This window comes from Physella acuta, unplaced genomic scaffold (genome assembly GCF_028476545.2).
Source record: "Physella acuta isolate Inbredline_101_S28 unplaced genomic scaffold, ASM2847654v3 ptg000936l, whole genome shotgun sequence".
NCBI classification, from domain to species: domain Eukaryota; kingdom Metazoa; phylum Mollusca; class Gastropoda; family Physidae; genus Physella; species Physella acuta.
The window spans coordinates 141,010-161,642 of NW_026732453.1; the positions used below are offsets into that span (position 1 = coordinate 141,010).

The following is a 20,633-nucleotide window of genomic DNA, read 5'->3' on the forward strand; positions in this document are numbered from 1 at the left end:
GGAAGATGAGGCTCGTTAGCTGGGGACAGCCACTCTTCTAGGAGAGACAACTCCGAAATTAAACAACTGCTGCCTTGTAGTTTGTTCTTGGTTGGACAAAGGCTATGGAAGCAAATCCAAAAAGAAAAGCAGGCTGAAATCGGAGTCAATGGCCTCAATGGCGCATAACCAGTTGACACGTAACGCTTAATTGTGCTGGAGTCGTGGTCGAGTCGGCAAAGCTCATGGTTGATAAATTCGAACAGTCTCGAGTTTAAAACGCACTGGCAGATAAATCTCGATCCCCTTCAACACTAATAATTAAGAACGAAGAAGAAGAAGAAGATAAAAGCAATGTCTGTGTGTTTGTGTGTTTGTCTTTTATGCAATACTACACCTCTCATCACCTCGGCGTGAAACTTTGGGAAGTTGTTGTGAATATTTCTGGGGAGGATTCTGCGAAAAAAAATCTAATTCGCAGGGGTGGCGCCCCAGCAGGGCGCAATTTTTTTTCTCTATATGCGGTATCCTAATATATAATAGCCCATGTGCGCACTTCTCTCTCTCTCTCTCTCTCTCTCTCTCTCTCTCTCTCTCTCTCTCTCTCTCCACCCCATGCGAATGGCTATCTATGTTTCTGTCAATGATCAGATCACTGAGTAAGTAATAGATATACCAGCACTTCCTGTGTGGATCAGCCGACTTACTCAATGATAATTGCTCCTACTTTTGAATCTATAAATAGAATAACAAAAGGAAGGAAACGAAATTTTAAACTGATTTCCGCCATTGCAAAAATAACATGAAACCTACAGTTCACGACACATCGCATAGGAATTTAAAATATATATTAGGCCTATAGGTTTAATACATATTTCTTAGAATATAGAAATTTAGATCTAGTGTTCTGGTTAGTAGTTATTTCATGTTTATTAGAATATAGTCTAGATTCTAGAATCTAATCATACGGCTGCATAAAAAGAAAACCCATCTAGATCTAGAGAAGCGGAGGTAAGAAGGTTAAATTAGTAATTTACATGATTTTTATTGAAGTTTCACTGTTTGTTAGGCCCAATTATTAAATCTTTAGATCAGAGGTCCAGCTTGATCATGTGTGGTATCTACTGTGGTGCATTGGAATGAAAAGCCCACATACTTAAATATAGAATCTAGTAGGCCTATACTATACTATAACAGTTATATAGTGTATAACTGTACTGCCCTATACTTTAAATTTGTTACCACAAGAAAAAAGCCTATTTACTATTATTAGTTATAATTAAATTAAATTGAAATATTTGTTTATCTTTATAGTTTATAGTGAATGCATGCTAATGAGCATTATTCAAGCTGCTGTTATATTTAGGCTTATAGGCCTATATACTCTATAGCTTAGGCTATATACTATAGACTATATATTATATACCGATATTGTGCATAAAACTTAAAGCATGTAAGCATACACAATAATAATTATCATTAGACCTATAGTAACTAAGACTCGTACTATTTAGTACTACTTTAATACTACCTTTAAACTATTAGGCATAATGAAATAATGTTTATGATTTCAGTGTTTTCCGCACTCAAGAGGAAGGAGGTTGCAGGGAACTTAGAGACTAATCTTTGCCAAGATACTGGATTTCTGGTGATGACAATAGGAGCAAATAGTATGCGGCTCAGTTAATACTAAACACAATTGATTTTAGTAATTAGTGGTAAGCCCTTTTTTAAAATAATATATTTTAACATGGTATCGCAAAGGTTCAGGTTGTCCGATAAATGGTAATTAGAGTCAGGTTTAGGACTATAGTTTAATGCTTGGTTAGTAATATGCATCAAGTTGGGAAAGACATAGAAATGGAAATACATAGAATTTAATGTGTTCATTCGCAAACGTTACTATTTAAAATTTTTTAGGCCTGCTATTTATTGCTGAATAATAAAATCACTATACTTATCCACTATATTATGTTTAAATAAAGTGAGTTTAGATCAGTCGAGTAAATAAATTTAATAGCAAGACATAACTAAAATTTACAATGAATATATATATATATATATATATATATATATATATATATATATATATATATATATATATATATATTGCTATTTTATAAAAGTATGTAAATCACAGAACAAACATTACTTTGTATTGTGTCTACAACTTAACAAAAATGCTACTACTTTGATGGATTGCACTAAATAAGGGTTAGCTTTAATTTAATAATTTGTGAGATATTCTTGCTAATCTATGTGTAAATTGCTTTTCAGGACTATGAGTGTGTGTTTGGCCATCCAGATTTCATAACTACAACTGATGTTCAATTACAAGTGATATTAATCAGTCTCCGTGGACTATACACTGTGCCTAGTTTCATCCTCAGGTAACTGTACTATAGGCATAACCCATTTTTTAAAGTAATTATTATAGCAAGAGATAGCATTATATGTTATAATAAATATAATGGATTTTAATCCAAAATATTTTATTAATTATTGTCTTTTCTTAAACCCTTTCCCCGGCGACTGGGTGTAATCGACCCGAAGTCGCTATATTTTTGCTCATATCTCGAGTCTCGTTTAATAAATTTTTTTGGGCCTCATTCCCATCTATAAGGTGGTTGGGATGAACACATTGGAGGTTGTAAATTTAAAAAATATGCGTAAAAATTTTTTTTATGAGGGTTTGAAATTTTTTTATACGGTCCCTGGCAACTGGGTTTTACACACCCGTACACAATTTTGAATGGGAAAAATATTTATACCTTATAAACTGGCTTCTAAATATATGTTTTTACTCATTGTGGGTTAAGTCATTGTGTTACATTTTCAAAGTTTAACTATAAAATACCAATCTGAAGGTATTTGAGAAACAAATATATCAAACAGAATTGAAGTAATCAACTTTAGTAATAAAATAATAGAACATTAACACGTTTTAATAATTTGCACCTCAGAGAGCACAGTTGTTAGATAAAATTAAAATAACTGGACATTTCCTTTTGCTGGTAGGGAACTTTAGTTTTCTTTGACAAAATATAGGCACCCTTTTAGTGGTGTTACATGAGTCACATGCCCTAAATATTTTAATTCCATACTTATCGGAATTGCTTGGTATGTATTGGATAAATCTACTCCCATCTCTTAATTCAACCAGTTGCCCAATTAGTAATGATCTCTCCAGAAACATAGCACCCTGCTAAATTTGTATGGAATATCTACCATAATGGGAGCAAATATACCATGAGCCTGATGGACTGTTAGTGTTATTGTTGTGAAAGTGAATATGACCCAGAAGGTTGATGAATCTCTTCATAGAAAATTCTGCCTTCAAAAACTTACATAATTAGAACTGAATTGACATACAACTAAATTGTTATTCTGCAGAGTGCCAGTGTCTCCTCTTGCTTTCTCTCAATCCCTGCTAATGAAGTCAAATATTGGTTGTATTACTTTTTGTATTCATGTACAGAAGAAATATTTTGAGTCTGTTTTTATTTTTCCTGGGATTTGCACTTCAGGCAGTGTACTGTTACTTTGTCTTTCCTGAAAATATTTCTTTTTCTTCACTTTGCACCATCAGTTTCATTTCATTATGTGTGCAAACTGTTGTCACATTATTGATAGTTGAAATGCAGTATATTGGGTAGCCCTCGTCATCAGAGCTGGTTGAAACTGAACCAGGATTATCTTCTACCTCTGATACTGATGGCTGCAATTCTTCATCTTCTACCTCTGATACTGATAATTCAGACTCAAAACTTGTTGGTAATTTTCACCTGCTAAACCAAAACTGGCAAATATATTCCTTTATCATTAGCCTTGAGTTTAGACAAAAGCATTCAAGACTTGTTTCTGTTGTGTTCTCAATAATGTGTATGGCTATTTATAAACCTTACTCTCAGGGTCACAACCTGTAGAACACCCACCCCACTCCTAGTTTGATCAACTCATTACCCAGTATCAACTTTCAAGCAGCATTACAAAGTTATTTTGCCTTTTTGTCCTCATTTGTACTCCTTATGAGGTTAATGTCAAGTTACACTAATCTTCATTCCAGAGCTCCCTAAAAGAGTACAAATCACCTTATATGTCCTCCCACAGGCAATCTTACCCCTGCATTTCATTAACCTATTGTAACTCTAAACTACAGTTCTGTTTGTAACTGCAAGTCAGAGCTCCAGCAAAGAGTATAAATCACTACATACGTCCACCCACAGGTTAACTCTTGCTTGAGAATCCCATCAACCTGTAGTGTCATATTACAGCTTTCCCATTGACAACAACATGTCTTGTGTTCCCCATGGCCTCTGTGCCCTGAATACCTCAACTGTGTCAGTATTGTTACCCACCCCACAATGAACAAAGAAAAGAATTTACTAAAAGAAAGTCTCCGGGTGTAATCCACCCAGTTGCCGGGGACAGGGTACCAAATATGTTGCCGGGGAAAGGGTTAAATTCTAATAAATCAGTGAGTTGTACAACATAGAGGGTATTATATTTGAATGATAATTGAAACACATATTGTTATAGAGCTCAAAACTATGTACTTATCTAATATAATTAATATACTGAAACAGTTTTATTGAAGCATATTATTTCATATTTTACCACACAGAGACTGATGTGTAAGCTTAAAGTAAAGACATCAAATCAAAGTATCAGCTATCAAGAGGGTAAATATTGATAGTCTACTTCATTAATCTTCAATATGAATGAACACAATTTTAAATCTATAATATTTGCTGATAATGTTTGTTTCTTGTTATTCATCATGTTCAGTGCTTTATCTTTTCAAAGTAATTAGTTATAGTAAAGAAATAGTAGAGATAGTAATATAAATGTGTAATGTATTTCTCTTGCTAGTTCCACAAAAGAATATTTCAAAATATTTTGTCTTTATTTCATTTACAGAAGAACATTCAAAATCATATTGTGATACACAAATCAAGCAAGTCTATGACCAGCATTATGATACAGGCCAAGAAAAAGCTGGATATTTGATTGGAAGGGTGGCACAAAAAAGATGGGTTATCACTAGGGAAACAAGCTCGGAATACAGTTCACTGTTGGGACATCAAGCCAAATACTTCTAAACTTATTTGAATCATTTTTGCTGTTTATTATAATTCATCCAATTGTCTTATTAAATATATAAATTTATATATATATACACAATTCCTAATATAGAATTTCTAAAAATGTTTTATTATAATATTTAAAAATGAAACAAACATGTTCCCAGAACACAGCCACATAATGTCAACATGTTCCCAGAACACACAAAATGGCAACATGTTCCCAGAACACACAAAATGGCAACATGTTCCCAGAACACAGCCACATAATGTCAACATGTTCCCAGAACACAGCCACATAATTTCAACATGTTCCCAGAACACACAAAATGGCAACATGTTCCCAGAACACACAAAATGGCAACATGTTCCCAGAACACAGCCAAATAATGGCAACATGTTCCCAGAACACACATAATGGCAACATGTGCCGAGAACACAAAAAATGACAACATGTGCCGTTAACAATACTTTACTTTTTCCTTAACAATTTTACAAGCAGGTAATAAAGCCATAAATCTTTACTGTGGATATAGCCAATAAATAGGGTAACCTTTACTTTATGCAATTTGTAGTTTTCAATGCCTGTCCCATGTATATTATTTAGCCTAGTGTTTTGGGCATTGCTTCATTTACTCAATAAATTATATAGGCATGAGAATTTTCATTTTAATCTGCAAAAGCTACATTCTGTACATTATTATTTTCAAACTACATCATATATTTTTCTCCTCTCTGATAAAAAATATTCCTCATATTGTTTGTGTCAAGTATTTTATTTTTATCTATGCAATGCTATATTCCTATTTTATAATAATTACTTTTATACAAATTCATTTGAAAACTGTTCTTTATTGATTTGTATCATTTTCTTTATTTCTGAAAAATAAAACTTTGTTTGGGAATCCTTTTTTTGTTTCTGTACAAATTAATAAACATAAATATCTACCAGGCTTAATATCCAGCAACATTAAACAATTAAGTAGGGCCTATTGTTAGTAATGGTAAATTTTATACTAATTAATGTGATTTCTCCTGGCCACCTTGTTCTGAATACCTTCAACTGTGTCAATGTTGCTACCAACTCCAATAATTAAAACTGAAGTCATTTACTATGAAGTAAAACTTGGGTGTAATCCAAATCCACCCAGTTGCCGGGGGCAAGGTACCAAACATGATGTCCAGTAGAGGGTTAAGAAAGTATCATTATTAAATCGCTATTAAACCCCTCCTCGCCTACGCCATTGCTTGTACGCATATGGAAGTTATCGGAATTTACTGTATTGCTTATAAGTCGAAAATGCGAAAAAGACACGTTTAACATTACTAGTTTGAAGAATAACATTCATGTTAGCCGAAACAGGTGTATTCTAAAGTTGTTTAAATTCATTTTATTGTTCATTACGATTATGTTGTCGTAAAATATAGGCCTATTTTTAAAAAGCATAACTAAAAAGGTGGCCGGAAAGAACCGCAACGGAAAAAAGCGCAACGGAAAAAAGCGCAAATCAAAAAGCGCAACGGAAATAAGCGCACACGGAAAAAAGCGCAAAGAGAAAAAAGCGCACACAGAAAAAAGCGCAAAGAGAAAAAAGCGCAAACGGAAAAAAGCGCAAAGAGAAAAAAGCGCACACAGAAAAAAGCGCAAACAGAAAAAAGCGCAAAAAAAAAGCGCACACGGAAAAAAGCGCAAAGAGAAAAAAGCGCAAACAGAAAAAAGCGCAAAGAGAAAAAAGCGCACACAGAAAAAAGCGCAAACAGAAAAAAGCGCAAACGGAAAAAAGCGCAAACAGAAAAAAGCGCAAACGGAAAAAAGCGCAAACAGAAAAAAGCGCACACGGAAAAAAGCGCAAACGGAAAAAAGCGCAAACGGAAAAAAGCGCAAACAGAAAAAAGCGCAAACGGAAAAAAGCGCAAACAGAAAAAAGCGCACACAGAAAAAAGCGCAAACAGAAAAAAGCGCAAACGGAAAAAAGCGCAAACAGAAAAAAGCGCACACAGAAAAAAGCGCAAACGGAAAAAAGCGCAAACAGAAACAGAAAAATGCGCAACCAGAAAAAACACAACGAAAAATGTGCAAAAGAGAAATTTAGCACAAAGACCGTATGGACTAGATGACACATTTATACATGACTGTTAGGGCTGCTGTGAGAGTGTCGTGTTTGATCACGTGATCTACTACCATTTAAAGCGTACCACTACCATCTGCATTCCCATCACCACGATACAGGCGATAATCACTTTACACAATGCCTATTATTTTCTTGGTCAATAATTATTCAACTACTATTCTCGTATAAACATAAAACTATCGACATTACACGAAGTATCTTTCACATTCTCCCTAGTCCGAACTACCTAGCTTGCATACTGTAACAACCCGTTCCTATGGCAAAACTTCACTCCCTTTCATCCGCGTCATCAAACATGCATTCGTCATATCTCTCGTAACAACATTCATTCGCACCAAAATACCAATTTTGTATTTAATATTTTTTCACATCATGACGCACCTACCTACCTACTACCCACCTACCCACCTACCTACCTACCTACCTAACTACCCACCTACCCACTTACCCACCTACCCACCTATCCGCCTACATACTTACCAAACTACCCACCAAAAAAGTATCGGCGAAGTTCGTAAGCTTCGTAAACTGTACTAAACATCTTTTTTTTAATGAAAATTCATTGACATCATTGACATATGTTACATATATGTTACATTTTGCGACAACCTTAAATAGTGCGTTGGGCTTGTATGAAAACTCACTTCGAACTAACTCAATTACATGCTATTTATTTTAACATTAAACGGTAAGCGTCACCCAACTGTTGTGATGTGAGGCGAGGACAGGTTCGACAATAAACCAACACGAAAGTACGAAAGAGACAAAGATTGCCTATTAGAGAATGGACCCCTTAACTTTCCTAACCCCACCATTTATTATACCCTACCTAACCTCTAAATTTACTGCGCTAAATGTCACTTCCCTCCCAATCGTTCCTATTCTACAGAATTGTGTATACTATTTATTTACATTCTTTAATCTCAATATAACTAAAAAAATTCATAAAAAACGTTTTAATAACAAGCTTTTATGTAATGATGCACTAAAAAGTAGAAAATAAATTATAGACTACTATTTAAATAACTATAAAGAAAAGCGTGGGTGTCTTCCTTAACATTAGTAAAGGTATCCAATAGATACTAAAGTGACCCACGCTTTTCTTTATAGTTATTTAAATAGTAGTCTATAATTTATTTTCTACTTTTTAGTGCATCATTACATAAAAGCTTGTTATTAAAACGTTTTTTATGAATTTTTTTTTCAGTACTTTACATGTTTTATTTACAATAGAGTTACATGACTAAAAACCATTGCGCGCCTACTGAACATCACGTTCAGTAGGCGCGCAATGGTTTTTGAACGCAGCCATTACGTGGTCGTGATGGCGCAGTTATTGATGACGCGTGTGGTGTGGTTGGCTAGACATGCCTACTAATTCGGTCCAAATTTTAATTAATTCATAAAAAATCAATTAGGCATCCAATTAAGTCAAATTTAGTTTCAGATTGCATTGTCTTCATGTCTTGACCCATGTGCCAACTGTGAATCGTGTCGGTCAAGTAGAACTGTCCGAATTTTGACTCCTGCGTTTCCGTCAAGACAGACTGGCGGACGACAGAGGAAGTGAGTTAAATAAAAGCTTGTAAAAATAGACTTTTGTTTGAAGGGTAATGAAAACATGTAAACAAAAGGGACGCTACTCTAAATCTATGCGAATACTTATATGCAGTGTGGGTGGGTGGATGGATGTGTCGGTGGGTGGATGGATGTGTGGGTGGGTGGGTGGATGTGTGGGTGGGTGGGTGGATGGATGTGTGGGTGGGTGGGTGGATGTGTGGGTGGGTGGGTGGATGGATGTGTGGGTGGGTGGGTGGATGGGTGTGTGGGTGGGTGGGTGGATGGATGTGTCGGTGGGTGGATGGATGGGTGTGTGGGTGGGTGGATGGATGTGTCGGTGGGTGGGTGGATGTGTGGGTGGGTGGGTGGATGGATGTGTGGGTGGGTGGGTGGATGGATGTGTCGGTGGGTGGGTGGATGTGTGGGTGGGTGGGTGGATGGATGTGTGGGTGGGTGGGTGGATGTGTGGGTGGGTGGGTGGATGGATGTGTGGGTGGGTGGGTGGATGGGTGTGTGGGTGGGTGGGTGGATGGATGTGTCGGTGGGTGGATGGATGTGTGGGTGGGTGGATGGATGTGTCGGTGGGTGGATGGATGTTTGGGTGGATGGATGGGTGTGTGGGTGGGTGGATGGATGTGTGGGTGAGTGGTACGCTTTAAATGGTAGTAGATCACGTGATCAAACACGACACTCTCACAGCAGCCCTAACAGTCATGTATAAATGTGTCATCTAGTCCATATGGTCTTTGTGCTAAATTTCTCTTTTGCACATTTTTCGTTGTGTTTTTTCTGGTTGCGCATTTTTCTGTTTCTGTTTGCGCTTTTTTCCGTTTGCGCTTTTTTCTGTGTGCGCTTTTTTCTGTTTGCGCTTTTTTCCGTTTGCGCTTTTTTCTGTTTGCGCTTTTTTCTGTGTGCGCTTTTTTCTGTTTGCGCTTTTTTCCGTTTGCGCTTTTTTCTGTTTGCGCTTTTTTCCGTTTGCGCTTTTTTCCGTTTGCGCTTTTTTCCGTGTGCGCTTTTTTCTGTTTGCGCTTTTTTCCGTTTGCGCTTTTTCTGTTTGCGCTTTTTTCCGTTTGCGCTTTTTTCTGTTTGCGCTTTTTTCTGTGTGCGCTTTTTTCTCTTTGCGCTTTTTTCTGTTTGCGCTTTTTTCTCTTTGCGCTTTTTTCCGTGTGCGCTTTTTCTCTTTGCGCTTTTTTCCGTTTGCGCTTTTTTCTGTTTGCGCTTTTTTCTGTGTGCGCTTTTTTCTCTTTGCGCTTTTTTCCGTTTGCGCTTTTTTCTCTTTGCGCTTTTTTCTGTGTGCGCTTTTTTCTCTTTGCGCTTTTTTCCGTGTGCGCTTATTTCCGTTGCGCTTTTTGATTTGCGCTTTTTTCCGTTGCGCTTTTTTCCGTTGCGGTTCTTTCTGGGAACCAACTAAAAAGTGTTTTAACGCATTTTCTTCTTAGAAAAGCCTCACATGCATGATATCATTAACATTACGGCAAATCAAACCCCTGAAGAAGCCCCATCAACCATTCAATTATTACGATGGGCAACAAATAAAACGCCCGCATCAAGGTACAGTCCTTATGCTATCGACATTAGTTCAACCCCAACAACTAACGTGTCCCAAAACCAAGAATTGAAATCTTGACCCATTATTCTGATTTATTAGTGGTTAAACATCATTAGGCATCTGAAAACGTTAGTTTTTAATCTAGTGTACTCAAAAAGGAACAACATAAAGCTTTATGCCGCCTTAAAAACCCAATCCCATGTTACGCAAGGCGTCGATAGAGAAAGAATAAGGCTTTGAGTCAGAACAGGCAAAGGCTTAGATAACTGCCAAAATACCTAATCTGTAGACATCACAAGTCTAGACGATATATTTGTGCCTCTGTTTTTAGACTTTCAGAACAAATGCATGTGATGTGGTCAGTAGGCACATAAAAGAGAAAAGTAGTTTTAATCTAGAGACTTCAAACATTTCTGAAGGACCGAATTTGAACTTGTAGGCGGTGGTGTCGATGCCAAAGTTTAGCGTCGTCCGCAAAGATAAGCTATCGTTATATCATCTCTATGCCCATATTGTGACCGATATTTACAAATGTGTCTAATATAGGACAGAATACATAGCTACTCAATAGAGATAAGCGCAATCATTTGTCCACGACTTAAGATACCACTGTACTGCAAAACCCACCTAAATGGAAAATGTCTTAGACAGAGTTTCTTCCAGGCATCTCTTAGGGGGGGGGGGGGCGATATTTTTTTACCGCCCCCCCCCCCCCCGAACGAAATAAAATTTATATAATTTATATAGAAAATATATACTTTTAACAGTGTCCGCCCCCCCCCCCCCCCCGAAGAAAGTCTATAAACATTTATAGAAATGAAAGATTGTTTAGCTGTTTGTCCTATATGAATTACTACATCTTTTTCATCGGATCGCCATAAAACTGTGTGAACAGAGTTTTTTCCAGGAATCTATTCGGAGGGGGGGGGGGGGGGGGGTGGGGGAGGCAGAGCCCCCCCCCCCTCCCCCCACCCCCGAACGAAACGGAATTTATATAGAAAAAATATATACTTTTAACAGTGTCCGCACGCCCCCCCCCCGGAAAGATTTCGCCAGGGCGGCGCCCTAGCAGGAAGCAGAGGTGTAGCAACCTATTCCGGCGCCCGGGGCGAACTATTACTGTTGTGCCAACCCTATTCAAACGCTGGCAAAAAGGCGCCCATCCCTACATACACTCCCCTATATAAAATAATTGAGGATATCAGTCATGTATAAATCTGTTTTCTTAAATTTTACTGAAGAATGAGGATTTTAAAAAAATTGTCTACCCCTTTTGGCGCCCCATTCGATCTGGGGTCTCTGACAGGAAGCAATACAATTTTTCTCCATAAAAATAAAAGCCAGATGCAATTTGACACTGTTCGTACGAGAGTCATAAAATTTTGGGGAGTTGGTGAAAAGGGTTTCGAGAAAGAAAAAAATTCTTAAGTGTGGCACCCTGGGAGGATTCGATTTTTCTCATTATACGACTATGAGCTCAGAATCCAGAGGGGAATCCAGAGGGGCTATCTCATCAATTGCGGTCATAGGTAATACTAGATTCAGCAGAGGCGTAGCGAGGGGGGCGGGGGGTACATATGTCCCCGGGCGCCAACCCTAGGGGCGCCAAAATGGGTGGGAAAAATTTAAAAGCTCATTTTAGCTACAGTTTTGCATTATAAATATTAAAAAAATACAGGGGGGGACGCCAAATTGAAAGTTTGTCTCCGGCGGGAGGGGGGGGGGGGGGGCGCCAAATTGAAAATTTTGTCCCCAGGCGCCAGGAATGGTGCTACGCCTCTGAGATTCAGTGATAAAACTACACCAGGTTCATCCGCCAGGGAGCTGGCGGTTGAGTGGCCCAGAGCGGCCAAGACCCACCTCGGGCGACACTACGGTTTAGATGGGCTACTATAAATGTTCACTAAGTAGAATAATGAGCGCCCGCCGGCGCCCTGGCAGTTGGCGACAGCAAGCGCCCCGGGCTCTGCAGAGAGTGCCTCTTTAAAGAGCACCCTACAATAGGGACACGACATTTTATAATTAAACCGAATTAGGGGCGCCCCTGCGGGAGTATAACCAGTGGCTCCCTGGAGCGCCAAGGGACGCGTCTCTAACACATGGGCGGTCGCAATGTGTGTTCTACCTCACTATTACAGAGGTTGATTAACGTACACTCAAGGCTTTCATACAGTGAGCCTTGGTGCGTCTAGGCGGCAGTGTGGACAAACCCGCGCCCCAAAAACGAATATGTGGGTTTGTTTGTTTGTTTAAGCATTACCAAAGATTTCATTCGTTTGTCATTCAAATTTGAGAAGTTAATGCTAATACCCCTGTGGTGGTTTCTGCGAAAAAAAATTCGATTTGGTGGCGCCCTGGCAGGGTTCCATTTAGCTCCCCGGGTTTTCCCGTGAGTACTATGGTACCTTTGTTCGTTTTAATAATTGCGAAACGCTATGAATATGATGGGCTACTATAATCGCTAACTATACCGAGTGAGGCGCCTTCCTACCTAGGCCCACCTACCTACATACCTAACTCCCTGCCTATGTACCTACCTATCTAATAACCTGCCTGCGCTGCTGCCTGCCTACCTACTTTCCTACCTACCGTTATTCCTGCCAAACTGCTTTCCTTCCACCCCGCCTGTCTACCCACCTCACATCCTACTTACACACACATATCTTCGTATATATATATATATATATATATATATATATATATATATATATATATATATATATATATATATATATATATATATATATATATATATATATATATATGTATATATATATATATATATATATGTATGTGTTAGTGTGCTCTAGGACTATGTATTTTTACATTTTTGTTGTTACGTAGAACTATTCAGTATAAAGGAGTTTCCTTTTTTTTTGACGTTGTAACTGCCGCTAAAATATTCTTTTTTGTATGTGTGCATAAAATAGTGTAGATTTATTAACAAAAGTAAATTTTAGTATGTATTTAAGTGTATATAATCATTTTCGTCAAGCCAATGTGTTCATAATCTTAAATTTAAAAACCCATGAAACTCAATAGCCAAAGATTTAGAATGAGAATAATTGCTATTTAACCAGAAACACCTATTCTAATTATTGTAATCATATTTTTCTAAATAAATATACACAGAGATAGATTGTTTTCTTATATAATTAATTTAAAAAGTCAACTGTATTTCATAACGAAAATTAACACAAAATACATTCGAATAGAAACTGTCAAGGGAGACTACTCTAATATTTGTAGGAATAATAGTTTTTATTTAGAGTTTTTTTTATTATTAGAAGAAAAGTTAATAATGTAGGTTCTATAAAAGATTACCTTGCATTTTAAAAAAAAAAGATATTCGATAGGTTTAGAATGAGAAATAGTCAAAATTATTTATTATATTCATTAGTTGTTTTTTTTAAATAATATAGTACAAAGACCTGTTTTAATTATTTTTTAAAAATCTTATTTTAATTAATAAATTATAAATGAAGATCGAGGATCTATATTTTTAAAAAATAGTTTAACTGTCCCTAAACAAGTGTATCAATCGCTGAGAAATTAAGAATTAATAATTACGTTTAACGCTTTATTAATTAAACGAGTTGAATTATTTCCGTTTTGATAAACTCTCTCTCTCTTTATAACTACTAACGCTTTATCATTGAGTTTCTCGAGAGAAAAATACAGGAGAGCGGTAGTTATCATTGACTCTGTCATTGATAATTTCATTGAGTCTTTCATAGAAAATAGTGTTTGATCGGCTGCTCTCTCTCTCTCTCTCTCTCTCTGTCCGCAAAATATTTTCGCCGGATATCACGTCAGAATCGGCAGCGATATATGGATACCTTTATACGGACTTTTGTTGAAAATAATATGTTAGATGTTTTAAATGTATAACCACAATTTTATTTAAAGAAGAAAAATAAAAAAATAAAGGCGTATTCGAATGTAGAGAAACAATTTTAATTATGCAACAGGAAAAGCCTTTATAGTCGTGAAAAAGAATGCATAAAACAGTGACGTCACTAATGTTTATACATTAACTAATGACGTCGTCTTCCGAGTTTAGAATAAAAAGAAATGAACTATTAAATTCAAATTTGATTTAGATCTACGTACGCTATAAATTTTATACAATACAATTTTGCTCGGGCTAAACGTAAAAAAAATATTCTATTAGGATTCTAGATCTATATATTCTAGATCTAGATATTCTAGATCATCCATATCTAGATATTCTAGATCATCTAAATCTAGAGATTCTAGATCTAGATGATAATAGGCATAATTACTTTATTGAAATCTTTGTTTATCTATGCAATTTGCTAATCTCTATAATATATAAAGCAGGCGCTTCAAATTTTGCAGGATCTTGCCTTGGGGCGACAGAACACGGGGGCCAGTTGGCCGAAAAGTCTACGATGAGGGGGTCAAAACTGACCTCGACTGACCGGCGCCTTATATGAGCTTTAAATCGAAAAAAAAATGTCCACGTAGGAACCTCTTCATAACTCCTGAGGTCGTAGACCGACCCTCGGGCGAATTAATTAAGCATTCAAATTCTCAATGTTTTCGAAAGCCTAAGCGAAGCTGGGCAGCATGCCTAGTATAAAAATAAAAGTCAATTTTGGTTTGACACCGTTTACCCGATAGGCATGAGACTTTGGTTCTGTTTTTAATTTCGCAAGGGCGGCGCAACGGGAGGGGTGTGATATGTACGGTATATAAAAATTAAAGTAGATTTTGGTTTGACACTGTTCATCCGATAAGCATGGAAAGGCTCAGGGCGCAAAAGGCACCCTGTCGGGGCGCCAGAATACGCCCTGGATTAGATTTAGTGAACGACTATAGTAACTCTTTTTATCCACAGCCTATTGCACTCTTTAAAAGGAATTTATGCACCATGCCGACCACGAGTATAATACCCCCATCTTATCCGCAAATGGAAAGATAAAAGCTAACATCGAGGACATTTAGACAAACTGACACACACAGAGATACATACATACATACATATATATATATATATATATATATATATATATATATATATATATATATATATATATATATATATATATATATATATATATATATATATATATAAAGCAAAGTGGTCGGGTGCTCGATCGGGCACTTCCCGGTGCCGCAGGGTAAATGAATCGGCCTTATGGATAAACTATCGGTCAGCCTCTGCTCGCACGGCGAGAGCTAAAAACTGACAGCGATGGAAATTCTTCTTATATGAGCTATATATCGAAAAAAAAGTTCCCACGTAGGAACCCTTTGAAAACTCATTGAAAAACTTCGGAACAATGTTTTAACTGACCAGATGCCATATTTCCTTATATAAACATAGTACTGTTTTTGTAAAAAAAAATACCAATATCTAAACGTACGAACCCATTCATAACTCTTGAGGTCGTAGAAATACCCTAGGGGGTCACTATAGAATAGGCGTTATCAGAGCCGGCGTTAGGAATACGCGGGGCCTAGGGCCAACCATCCGAGCGGGGCCTTTCCATTATATATATATATATATAATGTATGTATAAAGGCCTATATAATGTGATGTACACATAACACAAATGTTTTGGAGTTTATAAGCTAATGTCAAACTTTCCACTATAATAACAGATTTTTATCTCTCCCATGTATTAACCCAATGTTCGTAGTTTTTTTTTCCTTTGCTAAGATATTAAATCACTTTTGACAGTTATGTAATTCATTCCAAATCACTTAAGAAAATTTAATCACGTGCCGAATAATTAGGAAAATAAAGTTTACAATACAGCGAACTCGGCCTGATGTATCAAAACAGTATAGACTTCAAAATTTGTTTAGAATTCATACAATATTTTAAAAACATTATTGTCTTAATTATTGAACGGGTGAATCCTTAAGGTGACACAACATAACAACAGTTTTAACTTTCTTCCAAAAATTAATAATAAATCACTCTGTTTAATGCCCCCTGATATAGATCCTAAGGGCACCCCCCCCCCCTCGTCGCCCTCCTCCCACCCCTCTGCACGCAACTGAATGTTAATTTTGTTATACCAAGACAAGTAGGCCTACATATAGAGTTTCTTCCAGGCATCTCTTCGGGGGCTAGCCCCCCCCCCCCCCCGAAAACGAAATGAAATTTATATAATTTATATAGAAAATATATACTTTTAACAGTGTCCGCCCCCCCCCCGAAAAAAATCTACCGCCCTCCCCCCCCCCCCCCGAAAATTTCAAGTGCCCCTCCCCCCCCCCCGAGAAAAAATTCTGGAAGAAACACTGTACATATACGACATTATACGACATCTACAACAAGAAAGTCAGGACTATAGTTCATTAGGTCACTAACTGTCTACTACAGACATCCCGTCTGCTCACTAAAAGGACGTCTTCATGGGTTCGCATACAATAGGGTATCTCTTTACGTCGTGGGCTAATTCTCGACCGCCATCTCCAGTCAGCTCAGGTCAAATGCCAGGCGACCTTACCCTACACAAAGGGAAGGTGTGACACTATTTTTGTATCGAATTACGGCCTGTCCCAGTTCAGGTGGGACTCACCAACATCAACCGTGGCCTCAGTTATAACAATCAACAACGTCGGCATTCGACCATTTAGTTTTTCCCAATTGAATTCAGCAACATTTTTTTTTTTAAGTTTACGAAGTAATTCAGACAACAATGACAGTGCTGATGCGCGGGGCCCCTTCAAGCGCGGGGCCTATGGCGACCACCCCCTAACGCCGGCTCTGGGCGTTATCTTCGGGAAAACTTCGGAAGACCTTAAGAACTGACCAGTCCGAATTCCCTATATAAACTTTGTTAATTTGGTGAAAAACGATGACCATTTTCAAAACAGTGTTTAGGAACTTTGGCTATGTACATGATGAAGTATAGTATTAATTTTTATTAAGATTTGTGTTATAAATTAAGGTACGTATCCTAATTAAATTATAGAAATTAATTTTAAAAGTCAATGTAATATAAATTTTGAGTTAAACTATTCAGGGAACCTCTGTAGTTCTAATTACCTTTCGATTAATAGATTTCGAACATTCCATTAATGACTCTATAATTAGCATTATTACTGTTTAATAAACCTAAGCACTCCACAAATCAGCCAGTCTCTAATTAATTAAGCATTCAAATTCTCATGTTTTTTTGAAAACCTAAGCGAAGCTGAGTAGTATGCCTAGTATATATATATATATATATATATATATATATATATATATATATATATATATATATATATATATATATATATATATATATATATATATATATATGTATATATATATGTATATATATATATATATGTATATATATGTATATATATATATATATATATGTATATATATATATATATATATATATATATATATATATATATATATATATATATATATATATATATATATATATATATATATATATATATATTATATATATATATATATATATATATACATACGAAAATTTCTGGTTTGATCAGGTTTTGAAAAAAAATTACTGTTTTTTTTTTTAAAAATTAAAACATATTAGTAAAACGTGTCATATGTGTGAGTGCATTTGTCCAGGGGTCGGCAACCTTTTGGGACGGAAGAGCCAAAATTTGCAATTTAAAAAAATTTCCCAGTTTTCAAAGAGCCACTGACATTTCTATTTCAATATTATGATTTTTTATTAGGATTAGGTATATATATATATATATATATATATATATATATATATATATATATATATATATATATATATATATATATATATATATATATATATATATATATACACTAGCAGTATACCCGTGCTCCGCCACGGTGATTCTTTTTTAAATGTACTAACTTAAGAACAGAACAAAAGAAAACACAAACACCACACAAAACAAACACAACACAACAGAGGCGTAGCGACCCTTCCCGGCGCCCGGGGACATACTTTCAATTTGGCGCCCCCCTCGGTTACAGCTAGGTTGATGAAATTTCATATATAAGTATTATATCAAAATCGTAGATCCGTATCAACTTTTGAGCGATTTCCGATAACCGGAAGTGGTACTTTTCCTACTTTGAATTTTTCAAAAGCCTATAACTTGAGTACTATTTCAGATAGATAAATGAAATTTCACATGTAAGTAAAAGATCTAATTCTCTACCTTCTGTTAAATTTTGAGTAATTTCCGTTGACCGGAAGTAGTAATTTACGCTACTTCCGATTTCTCAAAAAACTAATGTAAATTTTAAAAGTACTAATAATATTGCGCACTATTATGCGCTTTTTTATTTCACGTTCACTTGGTGTGCAATTAATTTGTCTACGAGATTTTATTCTATTTTTAAAACTTTAAGTATTTAAAATGGATTAAAAATCATGTCTATAGCCCGAGTTCCCATCCCCTGTTATTTTATATAAAAATATTCGAGAAAGTTTAGGGGAGATCACTCCCGGTTTATTACGACTCAAAACGCATAAAACGCAAAAATGTTTATATATTCCCACGTTTTCTTTAACTTGCTTTCGTCTCTGTTTGTCTTTCCAATCAAATCTTGCGATCGAAATTTCTGGCACTTCCCAGTTAGCTAGCGCGCTGAAATTTTCAGGGAAGCTTTGTTTTGGATGACATTAGAATATTCAATTGTTATTGTTACTAAATTGATCCATGGAAACATTTTATTGAGCATTTTAGACCGCTATATAATCTATATATATAATTCTCCTCTGCGAGCCATTAGAAAACAAGCGGCAAGCGCCTCCTTACAGTCCCCTCTCTTTCTCTCTATCACTATCACTACCACCCTACCCCACCCCCACATGGTCTGCTGAGCTGTGGTCACGTTAATGTTTACAAACCGTACAGCCAGGTTTAGTGACGGCTGTTAGGGGCAGATAATTTAGTATGAACCGACTTTAAACTTACAGGAGGGGGGGGGGGGGGGTGTAGGGTCGAGGTTAGTGGAAAAGAGGGGGGGGGGGGTAGTGTTTTAAAGCAAATATTTTCAGTGGCAGCATTGGTACTGTCGAATTCACAAATTATGAATTACTGAAAAGTAGAAAATAAATCAACTAAATAGCGGCGTATGATACGCCGCGGGTTGGCTCGTTATAGTAAAAACGTGGGGAAAAAGGGACATAACCCAGTAACTGTAATGTGTGTACAAACAACCGTAACAACTGGTGGCCACACGATTGCTTGGGCACACGATTGCTATCCCACTCGACACGGGTTAAAATCTATGTGTTCTAATCAGTAACGTATTCACACAACGTGTTTTTTACGAGTTGTCTTTTTACGAGTTGTCTTTTTACGAGTTGTCTTCGTTTACCCAAAAAAAAAAAAGTGAAAAGATAAAATCGATAGCAAGATTTTAATGCAAACAAACAGACAAAGACTAAAAAGTAGAAAATAATAATCATTAAAAAAGTTTTAAAAAACCCACGTTTTCTGATTGAACTAAAAAGTAGAAAATAAATGCTATACATCACAATAATGCAAGCGATCACTCTACTATAAGCGATCAAAAACGTGGGCCGCCGTGATTTTCTTACAGTTTCTAATACTGTTGACTCTCTACAAGCTCCCTAATAAAAGTCAATAGTATTATCTAATCAATAGTAATATAACTTTTACTTCGGCGCCCCACGTTTTTCATCGCTTATAGTAGAGTGATCGCTTGCATTATTGTGATGTATAGCATTTATTTTCTACTTTTTAGTTCAATCAGAAAACGTGGGTTTTTTAAAACTTTTTTAATGATTATTATTTGTATTTATAATTTTTGCCTGATTAAAATAAGTCATCTATACTCCGGATGTGATGAAGGACTGAGGAGTAAAACGGTGACAACTGTCACAATTTCATGTTATTTTTGTGCACGATTACAATATTTTCTCTATGCTTCGTAGGCTAAATACGAGAAAGTAAAAAGCGACTCGTTAAATTTTTATTTTTAGTAATTATTTCGCATTTTTAGGAGGATTTGTTTTGAAAGTTACAGAAATGTTTCAAGGTTTCATTTATGTACCTGTTTTTAAACAATTGTATTAAAGCTTTTTAGTAATAAATAAAGAATAGCGATGTTTTAATCAGATGAGATGCAACCAATCTCATTTACTTTAGCAGCCACTTTATTTTAGTTTTTTTGGTAAACTTATGATCATGATGGGAGTTTCAGGGGAAGCAACTAATCTTGTTTTCAAACACTACCGTTTAGTTATTTTCTGGACCATATTGATATACTTAGCCATTGATTTTAGTTTATTATTCAGATATCTATAATATTTGCCACTAATATATAACAATATACTTCTATTAATTAAAGCCTTAACAATG

The 20,633-nt window shown here is 36.1% G+C and overlaps 1 long non-coding RNA gene across 1 annotated transcript; it reads left to right on the forward strand.

Annotated features, from left to right (window-relative positions):
- Nucleotides 1–2,099: 2,099 nt before the first annotated feature.
- On the forward strand, nucleotides 2,100–5,604 carry LOC131953647 (uncharacterized). Its single transcript, XR_009388658.1, has 3 exons — nucleotides 2,100–2,369; nucleotides 4,604–4,661; nucleotides 4,900–5,604. It is a non-coding gene; the product is annotated as an uncharacterized LOC131953647 (long non-coding RNA).
- Nucleotides 5,605–20,633: the final 15,029 nt, after the last annotated feature.